The sequence below is a fragment of the Callospermophilus lateralis genome, unplaced genomic scaffold (assembly GCF_048772815.1).
Source record: "Callospermophilus lateralis isolate mCalLat2 unplaced genomic scaffold, mCalLat2.hap1 Scaffold_279, whole genome shotgun sequence".
Classification (NCBI taxonomy): domain Eukaryota; kingdom Metazoa; phylum Chordata; class Mammalia; order Rodentia; family Sciuridae; genus Callospermophilus; species Callospermophilus lateralis.
The window spans coordinates 163,402-182,858 of record NW_027513499.1 but is presented as its reverse complement, the minus strand read 5'-3'; the positions used below and the strand labels follow the sequence as shown (position 1 = coordinate 182,858).

Here is a 19,457-nt window from a genome sequence, read left to right as displayed (position 1 = left end):
ATATGATGAAGTTATTTTTTATTTCAACCCAAGTCTATTTCCCAAGGACTGTAGTACTTATTCATTGAACCTAGGTCAAACTATTAGGGTCATAGAACAAAGTCTGATTCTCATTTCATGTAATAGTCTTTCTTATATTTTAAGACAGAGGTCATACTCCCTTGGTAATAAGCAAAATTCCCAATTCCTTCAGGAATTCATTATTTGAAATGTGGCTTCAAGTTCACTTATCTTTCTGGTTGTCCTTCAATGAACCTGCTCTAGTTTATCTTATCAGTCTCTTAAATGTGGCTCCCAGATGTGAACTTCGAACTCCTAAATATGATCTAAAAGTTCAATGCAAAGTTGAACTTCCTATCATTGTCTTCATTTTTAGCATTGAACATTTAAAAATACAGGAAAGGGAAATAAGAGTTTAGTTACCAATACAATAAGTACCACTGAGTACTTGGCTGTGTTTTTCCCTCACCAGACTCTCCAGATAGGATGCCTGTCTTCAGGGAGCTCTCAGTCTTACTGGTGGAATTCCGTTTTCCCACAGAGAAATCATTAACAAAGAACCAAGACCAAATGCAGTCAAGGAAACAGTCTTTTTCCTAGACCCCTCCTGAGAGCTGCTCTTAGTAGAGGTTGGTAGACTTCTGGGTATGATTGAAAACAGATCTCCCAGTTCAAATGCCAGTGCAGAACTGGCTTCAAGCCCACACAGTCAGGGGCTTTGTCAACTTTTTGTCATTGTATTGACCTCGTGGTTTCAGACTAAAGGCCTTTCATCTGCAGAGAAAGCTGGGGCACCTACAGGGATTGACACCTCACAGGCCATGGAACAGCTTTCCAGCACCTGGCATCTGCCCAGTGCCAATCTAGAGGACGGAGGGAAGAGAGTTCTTTTAGACGTTGGCATGAGTCTGCTTGGGATGGGGCTTCAGGAAGAAAACAGCTTTAATTTGCTTTGACAGTGCTTTCCCCAGGAGAAAATTTGTCTAAACACCCTGCTCCTTTCACATTAGGAACATTGTGTGTTTGCTTTCCTGTTTTTACCATGGGGAGTTTCTATGTGTTTTGTGTGTATATGTGTGTTTACCCCCAGTAACCCACATTTCCTTGTTTGAATTCATTAGGCCAAATTAGTGTGTTATTTTAGTTTACAAATAGAAGGCATGTGCGACCCTTACTTTAAACCAAAAGAATAATTGCCAGGTCCTGGGCCAACTTCTTTACATGCACAGCATTACCCTGTTTTCTCTTTATAACAGCTCTCTGAGGTGGGTGCTGTGATTTCACAGATGAGGAGAGTGACGTGTATAGACACTTTGTCCAAAGATGCATAGCCAATAAAAGACCGCCTAGCTCCAGAGCTCAAACTTAGGTCCAGGCCATATAGCACACACCTGGCTGCAGGTAGGATGTAGTTCACTTACCAGATCCACCCTTATCAACTATGTGACCTCGAGAAAGTGACTTCAGCTCTCAGTCTCCTTCTGAGACTAAAATGGTGACCAAGATACCTAGTTTTTTCAATTATTATAAGGGTTAAATTAGAATACATGATTATATCCTCATAGTTCCATTTGAGGGAATGTGAGGGTTTCTGTTGTGCTCTTCTCTCAACCTCAAGTTGTAGAAATAAATCCTAGCTCTGATACCTAGTTTGTGTCCATCTTTCCTTTTGGTTGCTAATAATAAACCAAGTCCTTGTATATTAGGAACAGAGGGGGTGTAATAGATGTAACCTAAAGTTTAAGGTTCACTAGCTGAAGTCAAGGTGGGAATATTCAGGCACCCAGTTGGCTGTCGGGGAGTTCAAGTTCCATCTCATTTGTAGCATTAACCTCCATCCCCCTGCAGAGCAGCCAGAAGGAGGCTTTAGTAAGTGGACGACTGTTGGGCAATAGGTGGGCCTTGGTTCTTCAACCAAAGGCTCCCAAAGAGTTTCTAACATCCATTCTCACCATTGAAAGAAAGACAACAGAAACAGAGGAAGGAATTGTAGGTAGTAAACACAGGCTTCCATTAGCTTGAACACATCACGAGGGAATAAGACATACAGGAGGTGTCGAGAAGTCAGGAAGGAAGGCCTGAGGCTGGTGAGGGGAACTTGCCCTCACTCACGCAGCTGATTGCCGCTGGCTCTGGTGCTGAGGTCCAACACCAAGCTCCCATGACCATAGTTTTTTGCTGCTCAAACCAGACAAGAGGCAGGTGGAGGTGTGTCCATGGTATGCAAGCTGATTGAGAAGAAGGCCACCTCTCCTCACCCAATATTACTACCTCTGTGCAGTACCACAAGGCAGTTTTCCTCCTCCAGGGGGTTTACCTATGTTGCATTTCAGAAGAGAAAAGCCAAAGACAACAAATGCAGCCTGATTTCGCAGGCATTGATCCTAGATTCCAGAGGACATGAGTATCGGCTCTGATCACCTTTCACCCTCTCAGAGCCAAGCTAATGATTCATTTCTGATCAAGTGTGGTGAACAGACAAAATGGGCACTCTAGTGGTTCCCCAAGGCCTGTGTGGTTTCCTGACTCCGTTTCTCCTCCGTGAAGGAGCGTCATTGTCCTTCTTCCTTCTGAACATGCCCTTTGTATTTCCAGCAACACTGGGTTCCACCTCCATAGAACTCACCAGCTCAACACGTGTCCAGAGAGTACACTAAGGATACATTAAACTCTGCATCCCAAAACTGATGGAAGGAAAAACACATTTTTCAAAATGAAATTTCCTACACAGGCCCACTGCTATGATAGAAAAACAAAAGCTGGAAAAGAAAATGGTCCCCATTTTCCAACATAGCGCACACCCACCTATGAAAATCAGTTACTCGTAGGCAAATGAATTTTTAATCAGAGCCAAGCATATCTAAAGGTACACCTTCCACTAATTGAAAGCATCTGCTGTGTGAGTGTGAGCACAGGGGGTAGAAACTCCCACACACTAATTGGGAACATGCAACGTATTTATCTAGTAAAATTCACACTTTTCCCAAGCCACTTGGAGTGTCACTTCTGCCTTAGAGTTTAGCATAGAGATATCTGGTCAGTGGAGACTCATTATGTGTGGGATCCCAATGGATCTCAAGTTGCTGAAATCCCTCCAAACAGAAGAAAAACTATATACATAAACATGTCATTAAAAGAAAATATTCCCCAAATTCTCTCCCTTCCATTTCTTTTTGCCATCTGAAAATTATTTCACACCTTTTATGTCTTAAACTTCTGCTTTTTCTGATACCAACAGCTCAGGGGGAGTTTGGTAGCATGCAGGTATCCATTCTGTCACATGCAGCAGCCAGCACTATGCTTAGTCTCAGAAAATGTATTTCCTCACTTTTTCACTCTGAGGCTTTGATCTGCAGTTGATCATGTTAAAAATGCAACTGGTAACTAAAGTGATCTTATTAAGAGACATATTTTATAACTTTGGGTGTGAGAAGGACCTAACCATACAATTTTGGATCTGGGAGGGATCTGGAAGAGCATCTAGTTGAATTCTTTCAGCGATAGCAATAAACATTTACTCAGAACCTTTTGTATACCAGGGTAAACACATAAATGAATAAGCCCTGTTTCTATCCTCAAGCAGTTCAGCCAACAAGTCAACTATATGGTACTTAATAGGAGTGAGAAAAAGAGTTCTGTGTATAGCTCAGCTTGTTTAAGCTGCCAGGAAGACCTTTCAAAGGAGATGGCATTTGAATTGGATTTGACAAAAGGAATAGAGGTTGCCAATCAGAGATGTGTGGGAGGAGCAAGTGAAATGAAAGATCAAGAAAGATCTTGGTCAAGAAAGATCCAGTGATGTAGCCCCAGACTCAACTTTGGTTTTTTTTTTTTTTTTTTTTTTTTTTTTTTTTTTTTTTTTTTTTGTACCTACTATTGAATCCAGGAGTGCTTAACCACACTGAGTAACATTTCATCATCATTTTTTTTTTTTTGAGACAAGGTCTCACTAAGTTGCTTAGGTTCTTGCTAACCTGCTGAGGCTGGCCTTGAACTTGCAATTCTCTTGCCTCAGCCTCCTGAGTCACTGGGATCATAGACATGTACCACTGCGCCCAGCTAACATTCTTATTTTCAAAAAGGACATTCAAGCAGGCCAGTTTCAGCAACTTAGCAAGGATCTAAGCAACTTAATGAGACCCTGCCTCAAAATTAAAACTAAAAAGGGCTGGAGATGTAGCTCAATGGGAAAGTCTCCCTGCGTTCAATCCCAGTACTATGGGAAAAAATGAAAACAAAACACACTATTCAAAATGAAACTTCTGAATGGTTTTGTAAAAACAAGAAGCCACTACCAATTTAAACATCCAGGGACATGGACTCTTCCAGGCAAAACTGGTGGAGAGCAGATAGGCACAGGGCCCTACCTGTAAGCCTCACACTGGCAGAACCCAGACCACTTGCCCTGAAATTAGGCCACAATTGGGTTTGATCTCATGTTCTTGTTCACTCCATTGAATGAAATTTCCCACTCACAAAAGGAACCACACATTTGGACTATTTTTCTGAACTTTTGAAATCTTTTCCAAATTGCTCCTGGAAGATCTTGGGGAAAGGCCTTTCTTAAAAGTGCGACAGTGCTGTAAATGCCCCCTCTGCCACCTATCCATCACCATGCCATCCTTCAAGCCCATCCTTCTAGCTGATTTGGAGGCTGAATGCGGCTGATTTTGCCCCCGTTCCAGCTGCCACTGTCCTGCCCTTAATGCGCTGCCCCATTTAAAATCTTGATGCCCCTTCTCCACAGTCATCTCTTAATTAATGATGGACTCTTGGAATTTTAGAACAGAAATGATCTCTGCCATCACCTTCATCTTACAGATGAGAAAGCTGAGGCCCAGAGAGTGGAAGGAAGCCGATTTAGGTCACAGAGCATGGCCCTAGAAGTACGGACCCTATAGGAGGTTTCCTTACCTCTGGGTGGAGCTTTTCCTCGCCCCATGCCGCTACCCAGGCTGTTTAGTTAGGCTGCACATTTCTTACAGGCAAGACTTGTGTCAGATGCACCAACATCTCCTTGAACAAAGGCCTCAGTCTTGGCATCGTGGCTGATCATTGTGACCAGAGACAGCAGTTTGAATCCTTAGCTCCATCTGCCTGACCAACCTTTTCCTCTACTTTCAAATTCCACTCTCCTGAATCACTCAGTGACCTCGGGGAAGTCACTGTCCTTCCACCAGGTCTCAGTTTCTTTCTCTGTTAAATAAAAGCACTGGAGTGGATAGTCTCTTGGAATCTTTCCAGCTCTGATAGTCCTAGAATCCTCTACACTTCTAGAGGTTCCCTCGCTGCCTTCAGGACCAGCTTCATTGTCCCACGTGCCTGCTCTGTACATCCCCCTGGTGTCTGATGTGCAATAAGTTCCCACATGGCCCAGATGGCCTTGTATCAGGGAAGGAGACCAGGCTTGGAGTCCAGGAGCCTGATTTCAAATCCTGCCTCCGTGACAGCATCTATGGCTGTCAGCAGGTCACTTCATCTCTCTCAGCTGCCTTTTTTTTTAAATTTTTCAAGTAGGATATGAATAACAATACATAGGGACTTGTCAGGCTTGGTGCAATGAGACAGATTTGTAGAAATATGTGGCACAAAGAAAGCGTTCTGTAGACAGTTGCTTCTTTGCTTTGTTCTGCATCCAGCTCATTGAGAAATGAGCTGTTACAAATAAGCAGATTCTCAATAATAGGTTTACTAACTAGAGCTACAGAACATTGCCTAATTTTTGATTAAAATCTTTCTGTGATTAATTCTGTGTTTCCTTCACATATCACATAGAGGTACATGCCAAAGATATTAGGAAGAGTTAGGGAAAGTAACATTCCTGCAAAAGGTAGGCATGATAGGTTCTGGGGACACAAAAGAGAATAGGGGGGAAAATGTATGTGCCTTTTGAAAAAGCTCAAATTTTTTCATCTGGCCCAGTGGGGGGCCTTTGAAGGGTTTTAAGCAGGAGAGTAGCAGGATTAGGTTTATCTCAGGGAGATCCCTCAGGTTGCCAGGGGAATAAAGCAGGGTAAGGAGCAAGAGGAGAGCTGAAAGGCCACAGTGATGGGTGGTGGGGATCTGGGTGGATAGATGGAAAATCACAGGAAGAAAAAGAGATTTGCAAATTCCCAGCAGCTTTATGGAAAAAAAAAAACGAGTGGAATATCAGCCTACCATGGGAATAATGTAAAACACTGAAAAGTATACTCACCCAGGAACCCCACTCCAAAACTGACCGCCGCTCACAGGCTAAACCGTTTTCTAACAATGGCTTTTAAAGACCTTCTAATGCATTTGTTGAGTCAAAGTTGATTCATAAAAACTTGGTTCGGGAAGACATTTTTCAGAACACAATGTGAATTGAGGTGTACCTCAATAAGTGTAAAAAGAGCATAATTTTAACTCCACTGGTTCCTTCCAGTGACTGGACACAAATTGCTCAAGTACACGGGTCTTGGGTGACCTGAGGCATGCTTCTGGGCTCTTATCTGTTTTCAGCTTACCTCCTCTTTTCTCCCTCCAGAATCAGTGGACAACTGCCCCAGCAACTGCTATGGCAATGGTGACTGCATCTCGGGGACCTGCCACTGCTTCCTGGGGTTTCTAGGCCCCGACTGTGGCAGAGGTGAGCACTGTGGTGGGGCTCTTGGTTTCTGCTCCCAAGACCCTTTGGGAAGCTCAGGTTCCACTTCTCAGACAAACTGCAGAACTCCAGGACACCCCACGGTGTGCCCAAGAAGGCTCCTAGGGTCATTCTTCAGAAGCCCTTCAATGGAATCCTGTCCACCATTGTTATCCACTGTGGGCTACGAGAGTGGTCAGGAAGGGAGGGGCAGCCACAGTGAATTTAGTGTCCCTTATTGGAGCAGGCAGAGTAGCAGTGGGGGTTCTTTTACATAGCTCATTTCCCCTTTAGAGGAGTGATCAGCTCTTCCCAAGCATCTTTGAAGTTTCTCTTCACACGAGTGTGATTTCTCTCAGGCCTGTGGATGGGGAGCCTGGGAAGCGGCTCCATTCAGACCTTCTGACAGTGCAGGGAGAATCTTAGTTGAGACCACCAGGGAAGGACCTGGGAGGCCAAGCTTCTCCTCTCCACACGGCCCTGCTGTTGCCTGATATTTAAGCACATGTGGTGCTGACGAACACCACTACTGAGAGAGTTTTAAAAGCTTGTGCTTTTGGTCTTCATTTCTGTCCTGGAAGAATGAACAGGGAAAATGCCAAAGGAGGCCTGTAGTCCTGAGGATTTGGTTCTCCCCTTGGGAAGCTGAAACGGCCTCCTCTGCTGTTTTTCCACCACTTCACTCATACAGCAGCCATTGGCTTCACACCCATTTGGGATTTGGTCCTTTGCTGATCACTGTGTTTACAACATGAAACAAGGCCCAGCCCTGGGAGCTCCCAGTCTGTCCTGGGAGTTAGACAAGCAAATGGACAACGGCAAAGCAGCACCATAATAAGTAAAACATGACAGCAAGGTTAAAGCGCACTGTCTCTGCTTAGAAGGGAGAAGGATCAGCTCAGGAGGGGTTTCCAGACAAGGCAGCATTGGACCCAAGTTCTGAGGCTGATTGGAGTTGTTTATGAGTGGAAAGCAGAGATGGTTTCCCAGGCTCAGGGAACATGGCTTGGCAAATACTATGCCACGATGACACTTTGAGGGTTCTGCTTATTTTAGCTTATGTGAAATAGACTCCATTTGAGGCGGCAGAGCTGGCAGCCCCAGGAAGCACAGTCATTACCTGCTGAGTGCTTTAAAAGGAAAAGGAGTCAGGTGGGGCCAGGGGAAGGTAATACAGAGAGAGATGAGTCATTCCTCCTAACAAGAATTACTGTCTCATCCCATATGCACTTAAAGTTAAGAGTCATGTATAAAACAGCCTTACTGTATCTTGGTAAGACTGGCAAGTACTTATAGCACAATGCAATATAATTTATTTTTATATAGTGTCCTTTGTAGAGATGATCACAAAACCCTTTACGCTAAGAGGCAGAATGGAAAGATAATACTTTAAAGAGCCAAGTTGGGCCCAGCTCTTCTCTCAAGGGGGCAGTGGTGTATGGGACTGGAGTGGAGCCCTAAAAGACAAGGGAAGCAGGGGTTTGCTGGGTTAAAGACAGCAGTAAGTGGTGCTGCAGATGAGGTGTGGGGAAGGGAAAATGAAGTGCTATTGGAAGGAGAGCATTGGAGGAGAGATTCAGGCTAGCAAGGGGCCCAGCCACTGCCTTTTCCAGGGAGAACAAGAAGCAGACTGCAGCTTACTGTCTGAGCTTCCCAGCAGCCCCCCGACCATACCAGCTATAGGAAAGGGGTGGAGAAAGCCTCATTCAGTGGGCAGCAGCACTGGGGGCCCTGCAACTCTTGCTTTCACCTATAATTCCAGATGTGTTTAACCTGGAGAAAAATAGAGCAAAAGAAATGTGACGGGCACATGTCTGCCTATCAGATGTGTGGCAAAGTTGGGAATGTTGAAAGATGACTCATGCCAGCTTCTGGCACTGTCTCCCCAGCCTCCTGCCCCGTGCTCTGTAGTGGAAATGGCCAGTACATGAAGGGCAGGTGCCTGTGCCATAGCGGCTGGAAGGGTGCTGAGTGCGATGTGCCCACCAACCAGTGTATCGACGTGGCCTGCAGCAACCACGGCACCTGCATCATGGGTACCTGCTTCTGCAACCCTGGTTACAAGGGCGAGAGCTGCGAGGAAGGTAGGACATACCAGTGGCAGCTGTAGGTCTGTCCTCTGAAATAGAGGAAGCCTCCCAACCTCCCTGTGACCTCTGCCCTTGATGCTAGAAGTCCACCAGCATCCATAATGGTCCACAAAGGGGAGGAGGGCTGTCACTTACTGCCCATTTATCATATCAAGGATCTGTGATAGAAACCTCCTAATAATACCTAATGTCAAACCCAGTTAGGAGTTTGCTCGACTGTTCAGTGGCAGAACTGGGTTTGGCCCAGTCATTCTGGCTCCACAGCCCAAGTTCTTTCCACTCCCCTCTAAGCTCATCTGCTCTTTCCTGTCTCCATTTCTCAAGTCAATTTCTACCACAGACTTCAAACTCTGTCTGCCTTTATCATACTCCTGTATGTGTGTGTTACTATGTGCACGCATGTGTTCACATATGACTCGTTGGTGCTCATGAGCATGCCTTTCTCCTTCATAAAGCAATTGTGTGGCTAAGTAAATCAAAGATGGATTTAACAATGACATTTAGATTTTTTCTGGAAAAATCTAACTGAGTGAGCCAGATGAATATTTTTGTTTTATAAATGAAGAAACTGAGACCTGGGAAGGGGCAGTGACCTTCCCATGATCAAAATCTGACCAATGGATTCAGCCCAGGTCTTCTCCTTTGGATTTCCAGACAATAGGAGGACTCTCACTTACAAGCAACATGGAGGAGCTTTTATGACTGCATATTCTGAAATCACATATATGTTTGAGTCTGGTTCTGTACTCGCTTGCCTCTGTTCCTTCATCTACAAAATGGGAATGCCTTCCTCAGAGGGCCATTGTGAAGATCGAATTAAATGACCCATGAAAACCACTTAGCTCACATAGTAAATGCTCCATAAATGTGGCTTTTTATTGTTAGGATTATTCTGGGGACAAATGAAGCGCAGTTCCTGTTTTACCCATTCATTTCACCCAAAGTCTTTTGAGATAGAGGGACATTGCCATTTGCAGTTAATGAATGATGCTGTGCACTGTGGTTATCACCTGTTCACCACCATGTAGCACCCTGGCCCCTTCCACTGCCCATGCCAGAGACTCCAAGGAGAGCTGGCCTTCTAAACCCATTTGGTATTTGACAGAGAAGCTCCTCATAGGGCATTATTTTCTCTTAAAAGAAAGAGAGTACTAACAGGCCATTTTCCAAAGATAGGGTACAGGAAGGGATTGAGACAGGCTTCACGCACCCCCACTTCCCCAAGAAGGGCTGGGCATCCATCAGTGGGGGTGACTGGAGCTGTTTGGGAGGAGGCACCAGCCCCTAGAACAAAGGAAGCTGGCTTTCTTAGCCCGAGAATTAGGGACCTTCCTCTGCTCTCCCTTTCCTTTTGGACAGTTGAGGTGGACACCCTGAGAAGGAACAGGAAATGGTGGGTTGTCCCACCCCTATCCCCATCTGCATAATGTGAGCTCAGGAGGGGAATGTGCCTATCCCCAGAAAAGCTGAACTAGACGGTGCCTCAGAGCCGCAGGGTTATTTACAAAGAGAAAAATGTTGTTCAGAACTTTGATTTACGTTATCTATTTGAAAAGAAATGCTTTTACTCCTGCTTTCTCTTCTGAAGAGGCCCATCTGGGACTGATTCCCTTTATTATTTCTTTCTCTGGCTAGGCGTCATTACGTAGTCCTGTGTTTATAATAGGGTTTTCTTGGGCCTTCCTCCTCCTCCTCCCCCCTCCCCCAGCTCTGTGCTAACTGTGTTTATAAAACATCAGTTAACAAGCTTACTTTTTTTCCTCTCTCATCCTTCTTCTGAAGTTTATTGCCCCGTATTTTTTAAAGCTTGAACTGAGCCAGCAGGATGCTTGGAAGGGGTGGGGGAGGGGCAGAAGAGAACAAACTTAGATCTTTTGCAGTGAAAAGTGAGACTGCTGAGTTCTTGGTCCTGAAGGTGTCTAATTGCTTGTGTGGTCACTGGAGCGTGGAACATTTCTGGGAATGGGTTGTGTCTGCAGCCTAGTCATGCAGGCCTCATCATTTCATTAATGGGCTAAGCTTCTGCTAGGAATCCTGGCTCAAATGGCAAGCTCTGCAGTGGGAAGGGGAAAAAATGTAACTGTGAATATGCCTTCTAAGAAGAAACTAAGTCAGACCCTCTTCTAAACCAAGTCAGCCCACCTCCCTATGAGTGTTACCCTCTCCTCCATCCTGTGCTCCCACCCCTGGTCTGCTGGTTCTTCCCAGGTCATTCACAGCTCCCTGTGAAGTAACTAATGCTCAGATGTTGTCCTAGCACGATGGGAGGAAGGCAGCTTTGGCTCCATCCTGGGGTTGCTACCACCCCAAAGGCCCAGAAAGGGGCAGATCTAGTCTTCCCATGACCTCTGTGGCAGAGCATCATTGTGGCATAGATAATGGCCCTCAGTTTAGGATCAACAGAGCACAGGGACAGCATCCATCCTGCTGGACCACTGCCAGTCCATCAAGGATCCCTGGAGCTGCTCCCTTCCGGCCTTGCAAGCCTCTTTCTAACCCCCCTCTTGCCCTATACTCGCTTTACCCAGTTGACCTGCAGAGATGAAGGCCTCTCCTCAGTTCCTCCTGGTCTTTGTTCTCTGCTGGGAGCGTGGGATTCACTTTGCTGGTTCCTTGGGCAAGGCTGTAGGAAAGTTCCTAGACAAGAGCCATGGGGAAAGGGGTAAGAGTGGCCCCTGCCCCAGCTGCACACACTTTGGTTTCACCCATTTCCCAGAGTAAAGTCTAAGCTCATGGTGGGTTTTAGGGTTCTCTGTGATCTGGCCCCCACCTGCCTTTGGTCAGATGCTCAACTAGATGGTAAGTTCCATGCGTGCAGCATGAACATACCTGTTCATGACTAAGCCCTGGGACTCAGCACGGGCCTGACCCATTCATCAGAAATACTGATGAATGAATGAATGATTTAAGCCAGGATTAAATGTACTCTTGATTGCAGTTTCTGGCTCCCCACAGAATTTATACATGTCAAGTTCAAAGGGTAATGTTGTTGGCATCCTTCTGTTATAAGTGCTGTGATTTATAGACTCTTCCAAAGAGGATTAAGTAAGAACATACATGATTCACTTACCATAGTATTGGTACATAATAAGTTGAGTCCACATCCAATATCACACTTAACCCACATAAAATCCCTGTGAGAAAGGAATCCTCATCCCTATTTAACCAATTTACAAGACACTTTAACCAGTGAATACTTATTGAGCACCTATTTGTGCCCCAGGTACTTTTCTAATCAGAGAGGATAAAGATCCTAGGACATCCCTACCTTCTCAGAGCTTGTATTCTGGGAAGAGTAGAGGGGAGACCACAAACAAACAAAGAAAGAAAAATAAAGTGATAAAGAAGCTCAGGCTCAGAGAATTTTTAAGTAATCCTGCCCCAGGACACTCAGCTAGAGAGTGATAGCATCTCCAACTAGGCTCTTCGCTCTAAATCACCTTCCTCACCACTCCACACTGTTAAAACAATGTGAGGCTTAAATTAGCTCATTATGTTGTGATTAACAGTTCTGGTTGTTATCAGGAAAGATGGCTGAGACCTTTGGCGTTCACACCTTTGGAATACTTTGAATCTCCTTTCCCTATTGAATGGAGAACTGACATTCAGTAACAGTCTAAATTGGACTTTTATCCTTGTTTGCAAAGCTCACATAAAGACATGATTGTGAGCACAGATGTGCAGAGTCTCAGAAATAATTCTTTTTATATAGCTCTGTTTATGGCAATATAATAAATGATCCTCTTAAAACTACGCTGGCTTGTATAGTTCATTATATGGCCACAAAGCTAATTTATGATAGGTCTATAACTGTGACTTGCACCGTTAATCCCTAATGAAATTCCACAGTTTTGGAGGAGGCAGGTATAACTTTGGGTGATATTTTGAAGTATTCTTTAGTTTTGTCCTGTGAAAGGAGATGGCAGAACCATTGGAGGGACTCTGAGTAGAACTGTTGAATTATTTGAATTGAATTGTTTCTCAATCCTGAGTACTGCCTTCCCCATAGCTGTAGCTCACGTGAAGGCAGAGAACTCTGTGGGGAGAAGAGGCCCTGAGTCAGACAGACCCAGGTTCAAATCCCAGCCCTACCACTTCATAGTTGTAACTTTGGGCAAGTCACTTTTCCCCTCAAAGCTAAAAAATGGAGATAACTATAGTATCTACCTTCCAGGGTCACTGTGACAATTATTCAAGACCATGCAAAGGAGAGTTGAGCATGCTACTCAGCCCATGATGTGGGCTCCATAAATGTTATCTATTTTTATGATCTTGATTAACACAGCCATCAGTGGAAGCACTGGATATTAACAGAAACATTTGATAATATGAAACAAGATAAGACATGCCTTTCAGAAATGCAAATTATAATTTTTCAGTCTCCAATCTTTAACTGACTAAATGGTGTCATGATTGTTGCAAGGCCAGGAATTTAAAGGACAGCTTCAAGTTATTGACCCCCTTCACAGTAGTAGTAAAATTTGGGATTTTGTTGAGTGACTGATAGCATACACCAAACTACGACACACAGAAGCACACTCCACAACCACACCACCATGGCCATGTGAGGAAGGATGGCAAGTGTGGTATCATCCATGCTGGGAAGCTCCATGACTTACCAAAGGCATGCTGGTGAGTGAGGAAGGGGAGTCCGACCCAGTCCAGGGCTCTAAGTCAAGCCTGCTTCCTGTCACCCAGTTGGAAGGATAATGAGAGCATTTCAAGTGTTCTCCTCTTATCTCAACCACCTAGGCATCACCTACTTTTGGGTCCAACCCTAGTTCTGCCTCTGTGTGGCATTGGCAGGCTTAACTTCTCTTGACTTTAGTTTCCGTATCTGAAAAATGGAGGTAATAGCACCCATCTCAGCAATTATGTGATTGTTAAATTACATCATTTTTGTACACACATAGAACAGTGTCTGCCATGTAATATGCACTTTTATATCTCTTTCTACCTCCAATCCAAGAACACTTTCACCAAGTGGAAGGTATTTTAAAACTAGTGAGTCTTTGCAATGAAGCCAAGCAAGAGCTGCCTTACTGTCTGGATGCAAGGGCAGCCAAGAGACCATCTTTATGTTCAAAGAGGTACTAATGGAGCAGGCTCAGGTCTCATTTCAGAAGACTTGCTCCCCACTCCTTGAGCATCTTCAGTAGGTATCTTACCCTCTCTAACCCTCAGTTTCTTCCCACTTACCTTATAAAACTGTTGTGGGGATTGGGAGAGAAAATACAGGTGAAATGGCTACCCCAGTACCTCACACAGCTCAGACACTGGACAAGCAGAAACTCTATTCATGTTATTTATTCTGTGTGCTGTCTGGCATGCCCAGAACTTTCATCAGTCACTGCACACCAGCAGACATGTACTAAGTCGTCCTCCCAACATCAGGGTCCACTGTGGGTTGGCAAAGCTAGACTCCTGCTGGCCACCACCCACTAGGAAGGAGGACTGTCTCTTCCCTGAGATGAGTGTCTTGCTGCTGTTCAGCACCAGGAACAGGATTTAATGAAGGCAGCTTAAATCAACATGCCCTGTGTTCCACAGCCAGCCTGTAATGAAATGTGAGCTGACAAGTTCCTCAGCACTTTGGTGAGGTTTGTGGAAACAGTGAAGGCAGATTTTATACAGTGTTTACTTGGGTCCCTGGTTCCTGGCAGCCTGGTTTCCAGTCTCATCTCAGAAACTGTTCCTTAAATCCAGCCTGTTAATATGGTCCTCCACCCTGACAGGCAGCATGAGATAATTGTGAACAGATTCCTGTGACCCAGAAGATGCTGTATCCCACCCATCAGCCCCAGGGCACCTCTGTCCTTAACTTTGGGCCCTAAGGGAATCTGCTTCCCAAATCGTTTGGGATGATGAGGACAGCAGGGAAGGTGACCCTGCTGTCATGTAGATAGGAAAGGTTGGAGAGGGGAAATGACTTGCCCAAAATGATTGGCTTACAGCTGCAGAGTTGAATCCAGGGCAGACCTTTGTCTCAATCCTCAGCTCTTACCTCAAACCCTTTCCATCCAAGGAGGCTTCCTTGTCAGTAATCATCTCTTCTTCCTGATAAGCCACAGGATGGAGTGCTAATTAAAGAGCCACCTATTTCTTTGTGCTCACCACATACCAGCCCTGAACTATGTGTTTTACAATCATTATCCTGGTTAAGGTTTCTAAGAGCCCTGTGAAGGTAATGTCACTAGCATTCTCATTTTCTAGATGAAGAAACTTGAAGCTCAAAAGTGGTGTTACTTTCCAGCACCTACCCCACCTTGTTAGTAAGTGGCAGAGTCCAGATTCAAACCAGATGTGGCTCCAAGGTCTTTCCTAAGTGTGTTAATCAGCTTTCTGTCACTGTGACAAAATACCTGAGATAATCAAAAAGAGGAAAGATTTGTTTGGTCTCATAGTTTTATTGATTCCAGTCCATGGTCAGTTAGTCCCATCACATTGGGCCTTGTAGCATGGCAATATGTCATGGTGGGAGCACATGGTAGAGAAAACTGCTCACCTTATGGTGGCCATGAAATGAAAGAGAAAAAAAGAGGAATGGCTGGGGTCCCAATACAATTTCAAGGGCATGCATCCAATGACCTAACTGTCTTCCACTAGGCCCCACCTCCTACAGGGTCAGATGTTCCCAGTAATGCCAAGGGCTGGGGATCCAACCTTCAACACATGGCCTTTGGGAGACATTCAAGACCCAGACTGCAGTGCTGACACCACGGTGATCTGAGCAGTCGGGTCCCTCTAGAACTGAGCTGTGAGCTCCATGAGGTCAGAGTCTGTCCACATCCTGAGCACAGGGCCAAACATGCATTAGATTCTCAGTGACTATTGCATGAATGACCCAAGACCTAACCAGTGAACGGGCAAAAAGAGGAAAGAGAGCCCACTGGGAACACAGAAAAGGGAGGTGTTGCAATTGAAACTCTGCCTGGGAAGATTCAGCACACCACTAGACAGACAGCCGTCCTCTCTCAGGACCTCCTCCCCCACACGGAGAACCCTTCCTTGCCACCCCACACAATCTTCAGAAAACCAAGCCTCTGGCTCCTTCTCTGTCACTTTCCAAACCTCACTTCTATTAGTCTCAATCGCAGTGCCAGCCAGCCAGAGCTCCTCCTGAACTAGCACCACACCACTGCCCCTCCTTCACCCCAGGGAGCAGCCTGCTGGGCTGGATGCATCATCAGCCTGTGCTTCAAGGCACAGCTCAGCAGCTTTTGGCTCCACCTACCCCAAGGGCTATGGTTGGCCATTCTTCCCCTTGGTACAGAGCTGCCTTAGAAAGGGAGGAAATTTAACCTCTTTGAGATGGTCCTTAGAATTGGAAAAGCCTACCTGTCCTTCAGAACCTAATGGCTTCATAAGAAGGTTGCAGGCTCTGTGACATTCTCCAGGGTACCATTTGAAAGGCCAGTCCTTAAACTTATCATTTGCTCCTCCATAGGATAATTTTTTGGGGGGTCTTTATTCCCACCCTCTCCATTGCCTCTGTTCTCAGCTTCATAAATTCATTCCTAATTTCCACTGCTCTGAGTCTTGTCTCCCATAAATGGCTTTTATTTGAAAGGAGCCTCTCACTACATTTTATTCCTTTGGGTTGCTGGCGCACAGAAGCAGCGCATGGCAGAGAGCCTGCCTGTAAAATGCTCTTGCTGGTGGTTTATGATTCTTATCATTTCATTGCACTTGAGCTTCATGGAATAACAGGTGGAGATGTTTTAGAGATACAGTGGCATTGGTTTGGAGGTAGCATGTGCCCTCAGTAAGAATCGCATGAGATTTGGAGTAGGACCAGGCTAGATTGTCAAGACTCGGCTGATCCGTGGAGTATAGCTAATGATACCTGCCTTGCAGGGCTGTTTTCCAAATTAGCTTTAATATGTATGCATAAAATGCTTAGCATGGTGGCTGGCATTCAGTAAGCACTTACTAAATGAAGTATGAGTGTATATATTTTTCAGAATGCATGATTAGGTCTAAATTAGCCAAACAGTGTGAGATTCTAACAAATTTGAGTTTGAGGGCAGTTTACAGTGTGAAAGTTCAGAGCCAGAGGCCTGGATCTGAGTCAATGTTAAAACAATTTGTTTTCTCTTTCAGAGGCTCAGTGTCCTTGTTGCTTCTGAGTCTTTCTACCATCCCCTTCCCCCAGCCCCCAACACTGGTCCTTGACTCTAGACCAAGAGTCATTAATATGCTGACACATTTACCCCAAACAACTAGGTCAGTGGCCCACAGCACAAGGGCCACACTGTATTAGCAGCAGCCTTCTCTCAGGACAGTGAGTTTCCTGAGCTCAGTGCCAGCAGAGTTCAGCCCCCTCAGAGAGAGACCTGGAGTAGTTCCAGACCTGCACATACCCCCACAGCTATGCACATTTGTTTCACACAATCACTGAGCCTTTCTGGCCTCCTCTAGGTGCTGAGCACTGTTCAAGGCACCAAGGATCAGAGAGCCCCACAGTCTGTTCACGAAGTGGAATGCCCAAGCTCGAAGCCTGGTGTGCATACAGTAGTGATTAGGAGCCTAGGAGAGGAGTCTGGGGAGGTCCTCACTAAGGAGACATGGGAGCCACACTGTGAAAGGGAACTGAAGGGATGCTTGTTGGTGGCAAGGAGGGCAAGGCATTGCAGGCTGAGGGGTAGCATGTGCAGAAGCAAGAGAGCCCTGTGAGCATGCCATCTGTTGATAAAGACATATCTTATCTGACAAGAAAGTAGGAGCCCTGAGTCAGTAGTAGAAAATCAGGTCAGAATATATGCAATGCAAATCACGGAGCCCACCCAAATGCCTTAATAAATAAAACTCTTAAATTCACAGCTTTTTCAGTGAACATTGACTATTTCCCTCCCAGATTCTACATCAGGACTCTCTCTTTGGCTCTTTCAGCTCAACCTCTGGTGTAGGCTCTACCTTAACTTAGGGAGACATTCCAGAATTCAAACTCATATCCTCTGAGTTTTCAGTTCCATCTCTATTATTCTCTTTCTCTACCAAAAAGAAAAGTGAAACCTCAAAGCATAAATGATAACAATAATGATTAGATGGATGGGGATCTGAACAGCTGTGTTATTAAATTAATTCACAATTGACAGCAAAATGAACCAAATGCTTAAAAAATAAATAAATAAACTGAAAGTATCAGCAGGGTTAAAAAAAATTAAAGCTCTAAACATAGCCGTTGAATTAATGCTAACTTTTGAGAATGGTAATTCAATTTTATTTACAAGGCAAAATATAATTACATTTAAATTTGAGGGAACAGAATTTAATTCTTATTAATGACAGAAAGACTGAGTGAGATGCTTTAATGCCAGAGAAATTGTCTTATGTTCATGGATGGGAGAGAAAATTAGATTCAGCGTTGAGCATTCTCCCCTGTTACAAGTCTCATTTGTGTAGCCGGAATTGTTCCATCTCTGAGAAGCACCACGTTCTCAGCCCAGAAAGCACAGCACCGACATCCAATTAAACATCAAAAGGAAACGATCAGGCTGGGCTATTTCTGTGTAGGTATGGTACAGGACAGGAATCTCAAGGTTAGAATTTCACCCGAGAAATAATATCCAGTGAGACTTGACATTTCCTGTGCCCCTTCCCAGCAGCAAGTGACAGCCTAAAAACCAAAGTTCAGAATAATAAATATCTGAGACATTAACGCTGCCACAGTGAGGGAAGGGGAGTGCTGGAGGGAAGCAGGAAGAGCTCTCCAGTTTTCTGGAAAGAAGCGTAGACGTTTAGACACAATGAGATGGTCAGTTCCTAGCATTTAATCAAACACTGGAAAATTTGGCCCAGACAGGCATACTGCTAAGTACTGCCAGAGTTAAAGGTTGATAAACCAGGAGTTGGCAGCTTTTTAATTTAGTGGAATTTCCCCCGACAGCCCTGGAACATTTTCTATCAGAATTGGAGCTCTTCAGTATGTAAATATAAGTCCTCCTGAAATTGGGCTTCAGAATCAGGTCTCTGTTTGGATGTCCAAGCTGATACTTATATTCTCTTTCTCTCTACTTGTCTTCTGAATCAAACTACTGTTATGATAACTTGTAATTTTAAAAAATAACTGTTCCTTGAAAGGAAATTTTACATTGTACAGAACTCCTTCATATATATGCATCAGAATTTATTCAGACAACAAATACATAAGCCTCTGACATGGCAGGGAGTGTTGTTCCCAAGAAATCAGGATCTAGAGAATTTGGGTGACTTTCCCAAAAACACTTTGGGGAATCAAAAGTTCAAATCCAGGCTTCTCTGGGTTCATAGTATATTCCCTGCACAACTCTGTCACTGGCTGCTACCAAGGTTCACACTGAACCTGGCAGTGAATTAGGTATCAGGTGTACCGGGTACCACTTCATATAGTAACACTGCCAGGAATCATGCAAATGGAATCATGACCCTGTGCTTCATAGTACTCCCAGAGTTCAGGAAACAGACTAGTTACTTTTAATTGGGGTGATCCAGGTGGCTTCTTGGAGGACATGGGACTTCAGATGGGTGTTGGAGGTTGGCTATGAGTAGGCACAGATAGAGGGAGGAAGCAAGCACTTTGCAGCAAAGACTTGCAACATGTACAGAGCTGAGACAGATCAAGGGCATCTCCTGTGAATTTTTAGTAGTGCAATGTGGCTTATCTTAGCATATCTATGGCAGTAGTGAGGGGGGAAGAGGTAAAGAAGGCTAACAAGTATCAGAACCTGAATGATATAAAAGAGTTTAGGTTTATCTGTCATTGTAAACCTCCAAGAAGT

The 19,457-nt window shown here is 44.7% G+C and overlaps 1 pseudogene; it reads left to right on the top strand.

Annotated features, from left to right (window-relative positions):
• LOC143387209 (teneurin-4-like) overlaps positions 1-19,457 on the top strand; it is a 266,697-nt pseudogene that overhangs the window by 129,057 nt on the left and 118,183 nt on the right.